The sequence below is a fragment of the Pinus tabuliformis genome, chromosome 4_1 (assembly GCF_031772625.1).
Source record: "Pinus tabuliformis cultivar Carrire ecotype Pingquan chromosome 4_1, CPIR1, whole genome shotgun sequence".
NCBI lineage: Eukaryota > Viridiplantae > Streptophyta > Pinopsida > Pinales > Pinaceae > Pinus > Pinus tabuliformis.
Window position 1 is genome coordinate 750,332,826 of NC_142303.1, and position 16,043 is coordinate 750,348,868.

The window sequence follows — 16,043 nt, forward strand, 5'->3', positions numbered from 1 at the left end:
CATGGTCAGCCCATAATGCATTCATTAGGGTGGTATGCCAGTTGCATTGCTCAGAGAAAATGATCTTCTTGATTATGCAGATGAGGTTTTTATTCGTGGATTCTGCGAGATCGTTTCCTTGCAGGTAATAGTTAGATGAATGTTTTAGCACAATACGATTTTGTAATGAAAAATCATAGAGTTTCAAAGACGAAAAGTACATTACATTATCAAAAACAAGTGATACCGGAACGCCAAACTGTGAGATGATGTTCTGCTGGAGGAAGTTGATGACCTCCTGGTCATTCACTTATATGAGTGGAACAACTTCTGTCCACTGTGTGAAGTAATCAGTTGCTGTTAGAATGTAGCAGTGTTGCTTTGACAAATAAGGGAAGATTTCCCTAATGATGTCTAGGCCCCACTGTTGGAATGGTTCGGTCACTACAACAGGGTGCAATGGGGCTGATCATCTTCGTGTTCTGCCGGCACATCTTTGACAGGCCAGACACTTGCGGGCATAAGCATGTGCATCCTTGGATAATGTGGGCCAGTAGAAACTGGCTCACATAACTTTGTGCGCAATGATGTTTCCTGCAAAGTGACCCCCGACGGGTCCGTCATGTAGATCTTGAAGTACCTTCTCTGATTCATGTGCCTCCAGGCACCTGAGCAAAATTCTATTACTATGATTTCTGTAAAGCACTCTGTGCACCGAATGATATGCTAAGGCTTTGAGGCGCAATGCCCTCTTCTATATGATCGAAAAGTGAGAGGGTACTGTGTCGTGCTCAAGGTACTGACGCACATATGCGTACCAAGATATTTTGTCTTTAGCGGGTGTTGCTCGCCTTATATCGTACATCTCAATTTCCTTCTCCTAGTCGACAAGCTCTTCTTCACTCTCCAGTGCATGTACCGCTTTAGCTACAAGTCTGCAGAGCCCATGTCCTTTGATCGTGTGAACTGGATTGATTTCAAGATCATACTCTTGCAAGCCTGTCATCCAGTTCACACATCATTCACCCAGTTCTTGTTGTACAAGCAATGTGCGGACTGCTAGGTGAGGGACGAAGACTATGCAGTGGTTCTTCAGCAAGTAGGGCCTGAAGTGTTTCATCGCCTTGTAAACTGCATATGCTTTCTTGTCAATGGTGGGGTAGTTGAGTTCTGGTCCCTGCATGCTTGCGCTCATGAAGGAGATGGGACATTCATTGTTCATTTCGTCCTTCTGAGTGAGCACTGCAGTGAGCAAATTATCAGAGGTAAAGGTGTATAGCAGGAAATATTTCTTGAAGTCTGGGTTGTAGAGTGCAGGTGCTTCTGCAATGGCCTACTTGATTTAGGTGAATGCATACTTTTCCCTCTTACCCTAGTTGTAGACTATATCTTTCTTGATCATGTTCTACATGGGCTTGACTATTTGCGCATAATCTGAGATGAACTTCTGGAGGAAGTTTATCTTGCCCAAGAAGGATTGCATGGCTTTCTTGTTGGCTAGGTAAGGGATCTATGTAATAATCTGAACCCGACCTAGATCCACCTTGATCCCGCTTTTGGAAACAATGTGTCCGAGGAGGTTCCTTTCGACATTGGGAATACACTGTTTTTGGGATTCAAGGAAATCCCCTATCTCCGGAATCACTCAAGAATTTTATTCAGATGGTGTATGTGGTCTTCTCATCTTTTTGAGAACACAATCACATCATTGAGGTATACCACTATGCTCTATCCAATGAGTCTGTGAAAACTGATGTCCATGGTGCGCTGAAAGGTTGCGTTTGCATATACAAGCCCAAACGGAATTCGTCTATAAGTGAGCCTGCCCCACTTAGTACGGAAAGTAGTCTTAAGTCTGTCAGGTTCTACTACCAGAACCTGATTGTATCCTGAGAAATTGTCGATAACAGAAAAAATTTGTGCCTTAGATACTGTCTGCAGAATGTGGTCCATAGTCGGCACGAGGTAGTTTTCCTTGTCCGAGGCGCAGTTTGCGTTCCAGAAACGAACACACAAGTGGATTTCACTGGACTTCTTGTGTATAGGAACAAGATTTAAAACCCATGTGGAATGGTGAACTTTGTATATGATCTGTGCATCCAACAACTTGGTGAGATCTTTCTGTATGAAGGGTTCAAGTGATGGGTGTACTTTTCTCAGCTTTTGTTGATATGGCTTGACCCCTTCTTTGATCAGGATGATGTGTTGGATGATTTGCGTGTCATAAGTTTTCAGATCATCATACATCCACACGAACACATCTCGGTACTGTTTGAACAAGCGGACAAAGGCTTTCCACTCTTGCTGTGTGCAACATGTACCAAGATTGACGAACTTCGAATCTTGTTCTATTCCCAGGTTAATCAATTCGTGCATCATGGTGGAACTGTGGGTCTTGCTATTCCTTGGCCCCTGAAAACGTTCTTGCAAGTCATAAAGCTTTTCCAATGTTGCCACACCTTTTGTGATAAGGTGGCCTTTCTTGTTACCAGCTTCTACTTACAGAGAGCGCTCATGCTCGTCATCATCTATCACTGCATCTTTGAAGACGTCAGCGTTGGCCATGAAATGCAGTATCTGTTGATCATCATTAAACATGCATAAATTAATTATGTTGTCTGAGATAGATGGCTTGTACAAAATTTCAATAGTAAATCTATCCCTAATTGATGACATTCTCGAAGTTGCATTTTCCAGAGCATTGGTAGCTGCATTACGCGTACGTGGTACAACAATGATGTTAAATTCTTGGAAGTTAGAGATTAGCCACCATACCTCTTGCTGGTAACTTTTGAGATGTGGTGACAAATAGTGAATGGTGTTACGTACCTACCATACCACTATCTCTGAATCACCTACCACTTTGAGTGTCACCACATTGAGGCTGATGGCTTTCTGCAAGCCTAGCATGAGTGCTTCATACTCAACAACGTTGTTCGTGCACTCGAACTCCAAGTGACTTGAAACCAGATGCTTCATGTCGCAAGGATCGATCAAGGCACACTTGGCTCTTGAGCCGTCCTGTGTCTTTGATCCATCAAAGTACAGGATCCACAACTTGTCTATACACGGATCGTTTAACATGCTAGTATTACTACTACTATTGTTGCTACTTCCACTACTACTATTGGTACAATGCATTGTACATGTTTCATTACCATCAGTTGGGCATGGAAGGATTCCCAACTGCGTGTCTAGTGGGGTTGGAGCTCGGCATACAGGATAACACCCCAATGTTATTTCTAGGAGGAAGTTGCCAAACATGAGTTTTATGAAGGCCAATGGTTAATTCTCGCCATTAAGGGGATTGACATTGTGCTTCATATACCTCTCCGACAATACCCAGATTTGGTTGCACTTACCCTTGTACGGAAGCCACATGTGGGACTAGTCTATAGTAGAATATCCATTTAGCTTGTTGGACCAGTCTCTGCTGAGTAGTAGACTGTATGATATTGGTATGTCCACAACAACTATGTTGATGCATTGGTGGACTCGACCGTCATGAGATAGTCAGATGATCACATCTCGTAGTTCACCAATGGCTAGTACTGATGTTCGTTCAAGCTGGATGATTCATGCAGATGTCTCACTCCATTGGGGATTGATATTTTTCGCAATGGAGAGTGCATGACGTTGGCTTACGCATTGGAATCAAGCAAGTAGTTGTGAACATTGCAGTTAAAAATTTCAAATAATAGCAGGAATGGAGGGCAACTTGAGTTTGCTTCTTCCATTTGGAGTGCATTGAGCATAGTAGAATGTGATCCAAGAGGCGTGCTTGCTCCCTTGCTGGTAGAGGTTGCGTTGTCCAATGTTGTCTGTCCAAATGTGCGTAGCAGGATGTCTTGCTGACTCTAGATCTTAGCTAACTTGAACACACTGATGTTCGCTCGAGTTTTCTTCATGTCATCTACAATGTTGTAGTCCAAAGGTGGTAGAGTCACTGAGGTGTTCAGGCTAGAACAGATGTTCGCGTTATCCAGTAGAGTGTTTTGCAGTATGCTACTCATGGATGTCCTCTTGTCCACTGCTGTCTTCCCAGACTTTTTTTGTGTCTTCTGCTTTAGGGTGGATAGTGGATCAACCTTCCTCATCAACAGTCTCATTTTTTCTTGTACTTCCCCAAGTGTAGGGGGATCCCCTTTACTCTTGATATTGTAACGATCATTTTGCTTTTGGGGCTGCTTCTCAGTGTTCATCTTCGACATTGCTTGTGAACACTGATATATGTTCACCACATGCCCAAAACTTGATGCTTCATCAGGTGCAATACCTTCATCATTATCTTTGTCATCTGGCTACTCTTGCAGACTGCTCTTTGAATCGAATGTATGACTATATACCGAGTTTGTGACTTTCTTGCAGTCCGAACAACAGTTCTCAGGAAGATGTTCTTCGTGGAATGAACAAAACTCAGGATCTATGGACTATTTAACATTAAACACATAGCTCTGTGCAATTTTTGGAGGGTACCAATTGCTGCCTGATGACCTGCTTCCCTGTCTCTGTCTAGGTAAACCGTTGCTTGCAGATGTGTCTGTTTTCCATTGTTTAAGCTCAGAAACTTCTGTTGTTAAATTATTAACGAGGCGAGTGAGGGTTTCAATATAATTTTCTTCGTTGTCTCTACCCTTACTCACCATTGCTTGGGACTTCCTGCTCGTGTCTTTGGAGTCCTTTGTTGGTTCATCATCCTTGATGACTCCAATCGCTTGTTTGACAAGCTGCGCAATGCTGGTCGGCAGTGAGGACGTGTAGTAATCAACAATGACGGAGTCATGAGGTTTGGTTTCTACTGCAAATTTGTTCAATATGTGTTTAAACCTTTGATTAAAGTCTTTTACTTTTTCTTTTCCCTCCATCTTCAGGCTTCCCAATTCTTTGAGAAGCATAGCTGGGGTTTTGTCATCAACAAACGTTTCCAGGAACATGATTTTGAATGCACCCCATTTCTGTATGGAGTTTGGTGGAAGGTTGTGATACCATGCAGTTGCGCGACCGTCCAAGGTACATGGAAACAATCTACATGCTCCGTCATCATTCCGTACCTCAAGGGTCTGCAGTTGCAGGTAAAAGTTTTCCAAATGGCCTTGTGCCTTCATCACGCTGTCAGGGTTAAACTTGATGTTCATTCTCTCCGCTCACTTCGACATCTTGTGCAAGACACTCAGGAGAGCCAATGGTCCCTCAGTCATCCATTCCAGATTTTAGTCAGTCGTCTCTTCTTCTTCTTCATCCTCCTCCTCTCTTTCAGAATCTGACAGTTTTGGCTCTAAGTCTGTTGGTTCGTCTCCGCCTCCGCCTCCTCTGTTGCCTTCCCCTTCGCCTCCTGTACCGGAGTCTGATCCCAAGATCACAAGGGTATCTAATTCCCCTTGTTGGAAGACCAGAGGTTCCTCTCTGTCTTCAATAGCTTCTTCTAGACCTTCAAGTGTGGCAAGAACTGCTTCTTCCACTGATGATACAAAAACCCCTGTGGGAGTGGCTTTTGGCTTCCTTGATGCGTATGGAAGATGTTGTATGCATGGGATCAGTCCAATTTCTTTCACGAACTGGTGGGTGATGGGACAGATGGAGCGAAGGTGATGATATGGAATTTCGTGTTCAGTCCCGGGAGGTGAGAAGTAACCAACTGCAGAGTCATATGTAGGTGAGAGGGAGTGCGAGTTATTTCCTTGACCAGATGGTTGATGAGTGAGTGTGAGACGATATTTAGCCATAAACAACTAGTTGCCCTCCTTCTAGTGCCAGAAATGTTGACGGTTCTCTACCCGCCAACATTCAGGTGATCACCCCGGTATGAAGTCCCAACTAGACCTCACACAATTTGGTGTGGGCGTCCCATCCGGTATAATGGCCCAGTTGCCATTATCTTAAAGATTTTCCTCAACTCTTGCTTGTTAGCACAGGAGAGTAGTCTGCTTTGTCTTCGAGAAGTGAGGTTCACGTGCCTGGTGATTACTAGTATCACTTGTGTTAATGGTTATTTCATTGTAGAGGGAGATGGTGGGAGTGAGTCCCAAGTTGGTTGGGAGGAAGCCCAAACTCTGTTGGGAACAGAAAACACAATAGGACATGCACAACTTCCAGAAGAACAATCCACACGGATGCGATAGTCAAAACACACAAGGCAAGATAACACGTACAACACTCAGCGGATGAGTCCACGTGATTGCAACGATTGTTATAGAAAGTTTTATGTGAAAGGTATGTCTGATGTCCAGGAGGTAGCCAACATGAGCGAGACAACGTTAACAACATATACAACACATTTTCATTAACATATATGTATTACAACAAGTGAATGCGTTCAAGTGTTAAACACAGTTTAAAGTAACATGCATTACAAGTGTTCAAGATTAGTCTTAGAACAATTACAAAACATGCGTGAAAACGTGTTGGCTTCTTAGAAGGCTTCTAAATTAAGTGAAAGTTCCAAGACACATTGTTACACAATATATCACTAACCCACGTGGGCGGGGCGTTGGAGCCACTACTTACTCCTTAAAGAAAATATTATAGACTCTCGAGGCTATGTGCAAGGAGCTGAGGAGAAAAGTCCTTTCCATGTACAAATGAGGGGGTATTTATAGCCAAGGGTGAAACTGACCCTTGTGGCTCTTTGACTACCCTCATGACTATTTGACTTTTCGACTTTACATGACTCTTCATACAACAAGTGGGTCTCTTGGAATTCCACGTTACATTACGATAGTATGGCCCACTATAGAGATGTGGAAGATGACCCATGCCATGACTCGACATGACAATGCTGGTACATTCTTGCTACTGCTGGTGTGCATGTCGAGCTGCAATGCTGCTAGGTGATGGATGTCCTCATGGTGTATCATAGCTTCACCTCCGCATGGAAAAGTGCACGGAGTCTTCGATGGTCGTTGATTCGCTTGATGTTGCTTTCACACATTTCTCCTTGCTTGTATGTTGGTAAGCTTGGCAGGTTCGTCCGTTCATAAAAGGTGCATGTTCATGCATCCGTCCGTGAACACATCTTTGCATGGTAATCCGTTCGCGAGAACATCTCTTTGCATGCATTGTATGTTCGACTGTTGGTGAACCTGTCCTTCTGCATGTGCTCCCTTCATTCATCCCATCTGTCATCGTACCATGTTTGTTTGTGTACCTGTACCTATAGTCACTCATGACGAGATGACATCAAATCCAAAAACCTCCTAGTCTACCATGATGCATGATCATTTCGGATGCAGGTGACCGGGAGAGGTAACAAGGTTGCAAGGCGGGATGGAGGCTCTAGGCACTGTTGATGAAAATTGCACAAGAGTCACTGGGTGATGAAGATGGGCAATCTGGATCGACAATGACTATCTGTAGGGTTTGGCTCAACTGGAGGACAAAACTATGCATTTTTTGGGAGGAACAGTCTGGGCTACGGGAAGGCTGGGTAAGAAAAATCTGTGCAATTTCTGGAACGAGTGGGCAGTGGGAGCTTGGCAGCCAAAACTGCGTAATACCTAAAGGGAACTAGTAGCTGACTGTCGGGACACCGGCAGTAAAAACTGTGTAATTCCTGAGGGGAACTAGAATTCAGCCGTTGGGTCACTGGCAGCAAAAACTATGCAATTCTTGAGGGGAACCGACAGTGAGCTACTGGGGCTTCACAAAAAAAACTATGTTGATGTTGTGAGGCTGACCTACTAATCACCTCTGCATAGTTTCTTAGCGAAGCGTACTGCTGGGAAGTAGAGGAATTGCTCATGAAAATTGTGCAATTTTCTTGGTGAGCATCGAGTCCACTATCGAGAGGTATGGCTGGAAAAATTGCGCAATTTTCTGAGGGAGACAGGGACGAGCACTAGTTGTCTGTCCGGCCTGTCTACGCAATTTTCCCAATCAGCAGAGTGGGCAAGTTCTACAGCCTCTGCGCAATTTTTGAGGGGAGTCACTCCTCGGGTGGCTATCGGGTCAAACTCTCTAGTTGACCATCATGAAGGCTGATTGATTTCCTTGCGAACATCACAGCTTGAAATGACTTGATTTGTACTTCAGCATTGTTATGGGTGACAATCGATTGAGTCGATGACGGGGTGATGGTCCGACTGTTAGAGGGGAGTCTGGTCATAAGAACTTCAGCAAAATGACTAAGTGTGTGAACGAGTGAAAGATGCATATGCGATCCTGCAAACACACACTTACATGACTCGACAACGAGACGACTCAAACCATCTAGACACACGTGTTCAACATGACCGACCAACGGTGTAAGCGATAAGCACAACACTTGTGATTGATCATTGGTCGACTGTGACGATGCTTGCACGACAATGTATGTGACTCCGTGTTTGAGTGCGAAATATGTTTACATAGTGAACACAACAAGTACACACAAAGCGAAGACCTTGAGTATAATTAGAACATGGTCGCAAGCATGAAATTGACATCAACATGCAAAAGCTTGGGTGAAATGATCAAGCAAGGTAGGTGCGAAGACTCACACAAGCTCACGGAGTGTACCCGAGTGTGTGCAATCATCAAGTGAAACTCTCAAGGGAGGCTCTGGAATTGGAAACAGGGCAAAATTTTGGAGGGTAGTTGTAGCCAATACAACACTATTGTATAAAGAAGAGAAAATTATAAAGAATGTCTAGGAGATGGAGATGATTAGGATCACACTCATTTTCAGCTAGAAAAAGCACATACAATCATACCTCCAAAGAGGAGAAAATCACAAGTGCAAAGAGTACATAAGGTTCTAAAAATTTGAAATCCAATGCAACAAACATGGAAGTGGACCATCTTAATGAATTTCTTGCTTCAAAAATATTGTAAATTTTTGAGAGCTAATTAATTCTAGAGGAGTTAGCCAATTATATGCCAACTATTTTTGAAGAAGAATATATAACACTACATCATGGTAGAGGTATAATAAAGAGGAAAGGAAATTAGAAATTAAGATTTTTAATGTAAAGGAAAAGAAAGCTAATGGAAAATGGAATTCATAAATTGAATTTAATCTATTGAAACCTTCTATTATTAGTAAATTTCATTAAGATAATATGGATGCATTGGTTCATTCAATAATTGAGCAAGAAATGGGGATTTCCAAATTGTATAAAAGGATAAGTGATGTCAAGGATGCTCTAATTCCTAGGTCACTATTTATAGATCCTTTTTCTATAACCATTCTAGATGAATTCCTTAAAGAGACACGTAATTCAGGTTCCAAGGTTAAAAATGACACGAATTTATTTATAGGAATTAAAATGCATGTGGTTGAGAATATAAATAAATCACTTAACTCAGTTCTTGAATCCTGAGAAGTTGTTATGAGTTAGTAAGGACATAAATACTGCTAAACATTTTTATAAAAATGGGACAACCAATTTTGTAGCAAGGGTATCTAGTATGGACTTATTCACAAGGAAGAGATAATACGTTTATTCTAATAATATATTGAAGAAAATACATGTTAACTACTAATTATTAGCTAATTGTGACACCGTACGAGGAAGGATAAGTAGATTGTTTCTAAAAAAAAAATGTTAAGATAATAAAGAAATTGAAATCCCACCCTTAATAAAGGAAATAATGGTTCTAATCAAGGATCAAATAGAACCAAATATAAATATGCTCAATATTGTGTGGGGTAGTAAGTTTTATAACCTCACCAATTTCCTAGAACAATAAATCATACACTGGTTAGTTAGCTTGTAAATAGAATACAAACTAATTTTTTACCGCACAAAAAATATGCTCCCAACTAAAAAGGATATCTGAGATGATTTATTCTCACTTCAAGTTAAAGATGATATAAAGGTAAACTCTTTTGATACTACATTGAAAAATAGCTCAAAAGTGTGTTAAAAATAATAACTATTCATCTATAATTTACAAGATCCAAAAAGTGATTATGTGACTTAAGATTTTTTGTTCGAATTACCTTATTAAATATTTTTCCACTCCATCATTTCCCACACTCATATTAACAATTATACATTATTTCAGAGCATTTCCCTTTTTTCCTTCTTATTAATATGTTAACGAGTCAACAATCTTCCAAAGCATTTCCTTACAATCTAATTTTTGTGTGAAAGGTGAATCCTTGATCGTCTTCTTTTTAGTCCCTGCCATCTGGCAATGGCTAGGGACTATAGTAATCGGAAAGCATGATGTTAACATTAATTGACCTGCTTGTGACCTGCTTCTTAGCGCCGGTTGAGGGAGTATATCGAAAGTTTTTTCGTACATAATAATTCACTGTGTTATTTGGCCTCTTCCCGAGGCCGGAGGCAAAAACATAGGTTATAAATAATTAGTTTTTGCCATTCAGTGTTAGAGCAGTTTAATGCTAGCATTAATCCTAAGCGTTTAATGCTTGGGATAATGCTTGGCACATTGTACTATCAGACGTACAGGTACAGGTTGCTGCGTGAAGACTCTTGCAATGTGTCTGCCGTGTGTCTACTCTGCATGGCTACTCTGCATGTTGCTCTAGAACAAGTCCACCTAGTCATTCACGTTGGAGCTGTCAAGCTGTGAATTCACACTGAAGCTGTCATTCAAGCTATGTGTTTTAGGCCAAGGGAATATTATTTTCTAGAAATGAAGGCTCAAATCAAGGGTTTGAGAATCATACCGAAGTGAAGGCTCAGCTGAGATTCATCCATATCTGTAGAATCACCTGGAGCAGAAGCGTGACTGCAATAATCATGGATCCCATCTCCGCGTTGCTTACCCTTCCTGCGAGCCCATACCCTATGACTAGTTCTGGGGGCGTTTGTTCCTGCCGTGTCCTTCCAAGGTAGATGGTATATTCCTGTAGATGGTGCCATTGCTTTGATTGACAGATTCCATCATTTCACTGGCCTCCCATGGCTTGACGAACTTCACTTACTCTGAAAATGCTGAAGAATAGAGCTCATGCAGAACGAAATTAATTCGCTTGTTGGATGGTCAACTTGGGTTCCTTGAGTGGGGTGTAAGAGGGGCTTTAATAGAGCGCTGGTGGAACCCGACTAGGCTGGTCCAAGAAACAACGATGACACAGGCTAGTGGGACAATAAACAAAGACAACAGCGGGCGAAAGAAAGGGCTTACCTACGTGCGTGCTTCTTGCATGGATAGAATGCGAGCTGGTGGTAAATCTTAATTATTGAATTCTTTGCTTACAATATTTTGCTTGGTCCTTGGAAAAATGCTACATATTTTTCCATTCTCATTGCCACTCTCATTCGTCTGGTTAATTGGGCTGACCTCTCTCGTTATGATGATTAGGGCATGCACTGCATGCTGATGTTGTGTTGTATGTACTTTGGTTGTAGCGGATAAGACCATTCTCAGGTCTGCACGGAGAAACGCCTTCCATGAACAAATGGAAAATCAAGCCACCGAGTGCTGGCATTTCTGAAAGATAGAATCACCTCTCGCAGAGACCACCTATGCCGTTATAGTAGACATGAAGAACACAGGTCTCTAGGGCTTGAATTTATCATATTATTTTCTCTTTTCTGAACAATTTGAAAATTTCGCTTGAATTTATCATATTATTTTCTCTTTTCTGAACAATTTGAATTTATCATATTATTTTCTCTTTTCTGAACAATTTGAAAATTTCTCTGTAATTATGAACTCAAAAGGTGGCATAAAAAAGGAAAAAAAGGGAACTGATAACCAACCTGATCAATTGCAGAGGGCTTTTTCCTATGGTGAAAAGTAGAAACCAGTATTGCCAAGGCATGAACATGATTCATACTATCAACAAATTGATCTTGCAACATCCTGGCACGCTCATCGGACGTACTAACTAGCACCTCGTTGTTCTTTTTCCAAAGCGTGTTCCCTTGCCTGTACTTCGCGCTGTTGAAGTCAGGCTGCTTTCTCATTGTCCTGATTTCGAGCTACTGGATCATACGATGTAGGTGAGTCTAATTATTCTGACTTCTACTGTAAGTTGCCTTAAGGCGCCTCCCAGCACTTGCCTGTGAGGAAAATCCCATTTAGAAGAAGGGAAAAAATATAGCTACAGAGGCTGAGGGAAAGGACGGACTCTATTCCTGACTTAAGGAAGCCTTCGGGGATCTTCTCCTATCTATAAGACGAAGACGCGAAAACTTGTCTTATCGTCTGCATCTGCTAATCCTTGCTTGTCAGCTTAACTTCCTTAATATACTGGGAGAGGAAAAAGGCCTCTAAACTTCTTTCTTTCTTTTGATTTTTCTGGTTATATCAAGCAAAGACAGATAAGAATAGATAATATGACTAATTGGTAGTAGCTAACTAGTTGGGTTTGGGTGGTTAGCACCCCCCAGCAAGCAAGCCAATTTACTGGTATAGAAATAGAAATGATATCAGTATTCATGGAACGATAGATATACAGAGATACTATGAACGCAACCAAAACCCATACAGAGATATCAGCATGAGCAATACATGGTTGTGTTTATCATGACAAAACAATCATGTGGGTGCCCCTACGCTTCTCCACGTACTTCCTTATTGCTTTGACACTAGCACAGGACAGTGGGACCTTCTTTTGTGACGTGGCGTCTTTGGCCTTGCGTGATGTGGATGGATTCAAGAAGTGTCGTACAATATAGTTCGGTGGCTGGATTCAAGAACTGGCGTGCAATATGGTTCTGTGGGTTAGCCACTAAATTATGATACTTCATTGTTGTTCACATCTAAAATAATTAAGTCTTACCATTATTTTTTTAATTCGTCATTAATAAGATTAAATGTCATTATAATCTAGAAATAACAATTTATTTATGCATTTGCAATCGGAGGAATCGCAATTATATTTATATATTTGCAATTGACTTTGTCAAGTGAAAAGAGAGCGGTGACATAACATTAAGAACCATTTAAAAATGAGAAATCTCAATTTGTCACTATTTCTTATCAACCCACAATATCAATTAAGAAATGAGAAATCTCAATTTCGCATTGTTTCTTATCAATCCAGAATATCAACCATAAGTTACATAATACCAAGCAATAACACGTACATATGTAAAAATAAAACAACCTACATAAATTCAATTACAAACCTGGAATTGTGAGCAATTGAGGCAGTGGCCTATGTGCCGAAATAGAGGTACCATGAAACACTAGAATTCAGAAGATTGCGCTATTTCCAGAACTTCCTCCCGTTGTCCTAGGAACAAAACTTCCTTTTGGCTGTTTGTGATAGGCCAATACCTTAGTAGACCCCTAATAACAGTATCCACTAACGTGAAATCATTTTCCACAAACTGAGTGATACAGTGTGATAGTTGTTGATGATAGAGATCAAGGCATTTAGGCTATGCCGACGCAAAAGAGCTCTGCTTAAAAAGAGTTTATGTTCCTCTTTTAGAGGTGATGCAAAACCATTTATTATGCTACCCAGAATTTCCAACAGCTCACTAATGCCATTGTGTCTCTTAGTTTCATAAATAAATCGATAGAATATGTTGTTAATTGCTATAAATGGTCAATGCATCATATATTTTCCATAAATGCGATGCAATATAATTTTTGCATACTCTCTCTCTCTAGGGTCTTCAGAATCAAATAGGTTGAGCAATCGCTGTACAAAGAAGCGGTCTATATACCTCTTGGCTAATCTGGGATCTGTATCTGCAGAAATTATATATCGCAGCAAGAGTTCATACACTATCTGCAAATGTGGCCATGCAGGATCCATACAGGGATCTTCTTCTTCCCGGTCAAATTTTTCCAATCCTGTACTTTCATGGCAAGTTGGAGGCAAGGAACGAAAAAGATTTGAAGCAAACATTTGGCAATCTCCCCCTGAACTCTTTCTGTGAGTGTGCCTACTCCATACTGAACATAGTCAACAAGCTCCAGTAAGGTTTGCCGCTTGAACTCTTTGTCTGCAATATTTTCTTTAAGGTTTGAGAAATCATATTTGAGACAGCAAAGATTCAATTTTTTAATCAAGATCCTGTCTTTCAAACCAAGGAACATCTCTCAACAATGGTAAATTTGCAGTGGGGCTTAGACTACCATTGGCAGAATGATCAGATTCAGCGTTAATCACATCATTCTCTTTGATTGGAGATGTCAATGGGGTAACTACAGATTTCAATGCCACGAAATCCTTCATAAGCTGACAAATCTCAGCTCAGAAGCATATACCACTAACACAATATTCAACAACAAGCTTCAACGACTGATCATTATATGGTTTTGTGTTGCCTCGGTTGTAGACATGGGGATCTTTCTCTTCATTCGCAAACCACTGCTTGTTTCTCTATCTCGTGTATCCTTAGAACCAATTTAGAAGCATATAAATTTCACTAAAAACCCAACCGTTACAACCACAACTGGAAAAGGTCATCCACAAGCCTATTGTGCCGATTCAGGCGATGCTGCAACATCTGTTGAAGTTTTGGGCTTGCAGAAAGTACCAGCAGGGAAAGATAAAGCCAAACAATTTTAAGTTGAAAACTCAAAGGGGAAAATCGTAAAGCTAACAAAGAACGCAAGAAATTCGTGAAATTCGGGCCCCTCATTCTCTCTACTTCGGCTCCAAGCTCGTCTTAGTCATCTCTTCTCATGATATGGCAAGGGAGTTTATGAAGACTCGTGATCTGCTTTTTGCCAGCAGACCTCCATCAATTGCAGGTAATTACTTGTTGTATAATTATTTGGACGTCGGCTCTGCTCCATATGGCCCTTACTGGAGGCAAATGCGTAAGCTCTGTGTTTTACAAATGTTGAGCTCCAAAAGAGCAATAGAGCAAGCAGCATGAACATACATATGAGCTATAAATTCCTCCTGCCAAGTCTACTAAGAAACTTAGAGAGAGAATCTTCGGCGAAAATCACATGGAAAATCATTTGTCGACGCGTTTCGAACCAACAAGTGTGGTTCATCATCAGGACAGGTTGAAGAAACAGATCCAGCTGAGCAAGTTAAATAGGCAGAGCAGAGACTCCTGACTAACGGCTAGTTTGACTCCAGGATCGAGGTCAAAAATATTTTATTAGTTTAGTTAGCAGAATTAGGACCAAAATATAAATTGAAGGGTAATTTAGTTTACAAATTTTAATAAAAATTAGTTAAATAATGGACCTTAAAAGCAATATATATAACATAATATTATTTAAAATATTAAAATTATAAATTAATAAAAGATCTAACAAAGGTCAAAAGGGGGCCATAAATAATTAAATAAAAATAAAATAATCAAATCAGAAGTAAAAACCTATAAATATTATAAATAAATATTAAATAAATAAATTTAGAATAAATATTTATTATTAAATAAATAAATAAATTCAGAATAAGATTAGTTAAAACATAAAAATAATAATAGTAAATAAAATAATAAAGATAAAATAAAATAAAATAAACAAATAAAAAAAAAATTAAAATTATGGAAAAATTAATGGAAGAAAATCACAGAGGATAGAAAAATAAGTAACGAAGAAATAAGAATAAAATAAATAGGTTAGTTAGAAAAACTAGTTAAAAAGTCTGAATAAATAAATAAAATAAAGACAAATAAAATATAGGAGGGTAGGTTAGTTAAATAAATAGATAAATTCAGAATAAAATTAGTTAAAAGAACAAAAAACAGTTAAAATAATAATAATAATAATAAAAATAAAATAATAAAGATAAAAATAAAAATAAAATAATCAAATCAGAAGTAAAAACCTATAAATATTATTAAAAATTATCGAAAAATTAATGGAAGGAAACCACAGAGGTTAGAAAATTAAGTTAAAAAATGGTAACAATGTAATGAGTAAATGAGAATAAAAAGAATAAAAAAGATAGGCTAGTTAGAAAAATTAGTAACAGGGTAAAAGCATGTTAATGTGTATCACTTTTTCCCTTTTTGTGGCAAAGAAGTTTTATAAAAATAAATGGAGTTGGAATGTTTACTCTTAAATTCACAAAATCATCAAAAACTAGGTGGTGGTAAAAGAAGACAAAACATGTCAATTTAAATTCAATTTCATGTCATATTTTTTTCTAAAATTTAATATATAATTTTTATATAATTTATTCATTTTCTTTAAAAGGTATCATTAATATTTTACATAAATGTTTAAGTAGTGACAAAACC

General features: G+C 39.6%; 1 pseudogene; it reads right to left on the reverse strand.

Moving 5' to 3' along the window:
- Positions 1-11,882: 11,882 nt before the first annotated feature.
- On the reverse strand, positions 11,883-14,068 carry LOC149178320 (serine/threonine protein phosphatase 2A 57 kDa regulatory subunit B' beta isoform pseudogene; annotated as a pseudogene).
- Between the last annotated feature and the right edge of the window lie 1,975 nt (positions 14,069-16,043).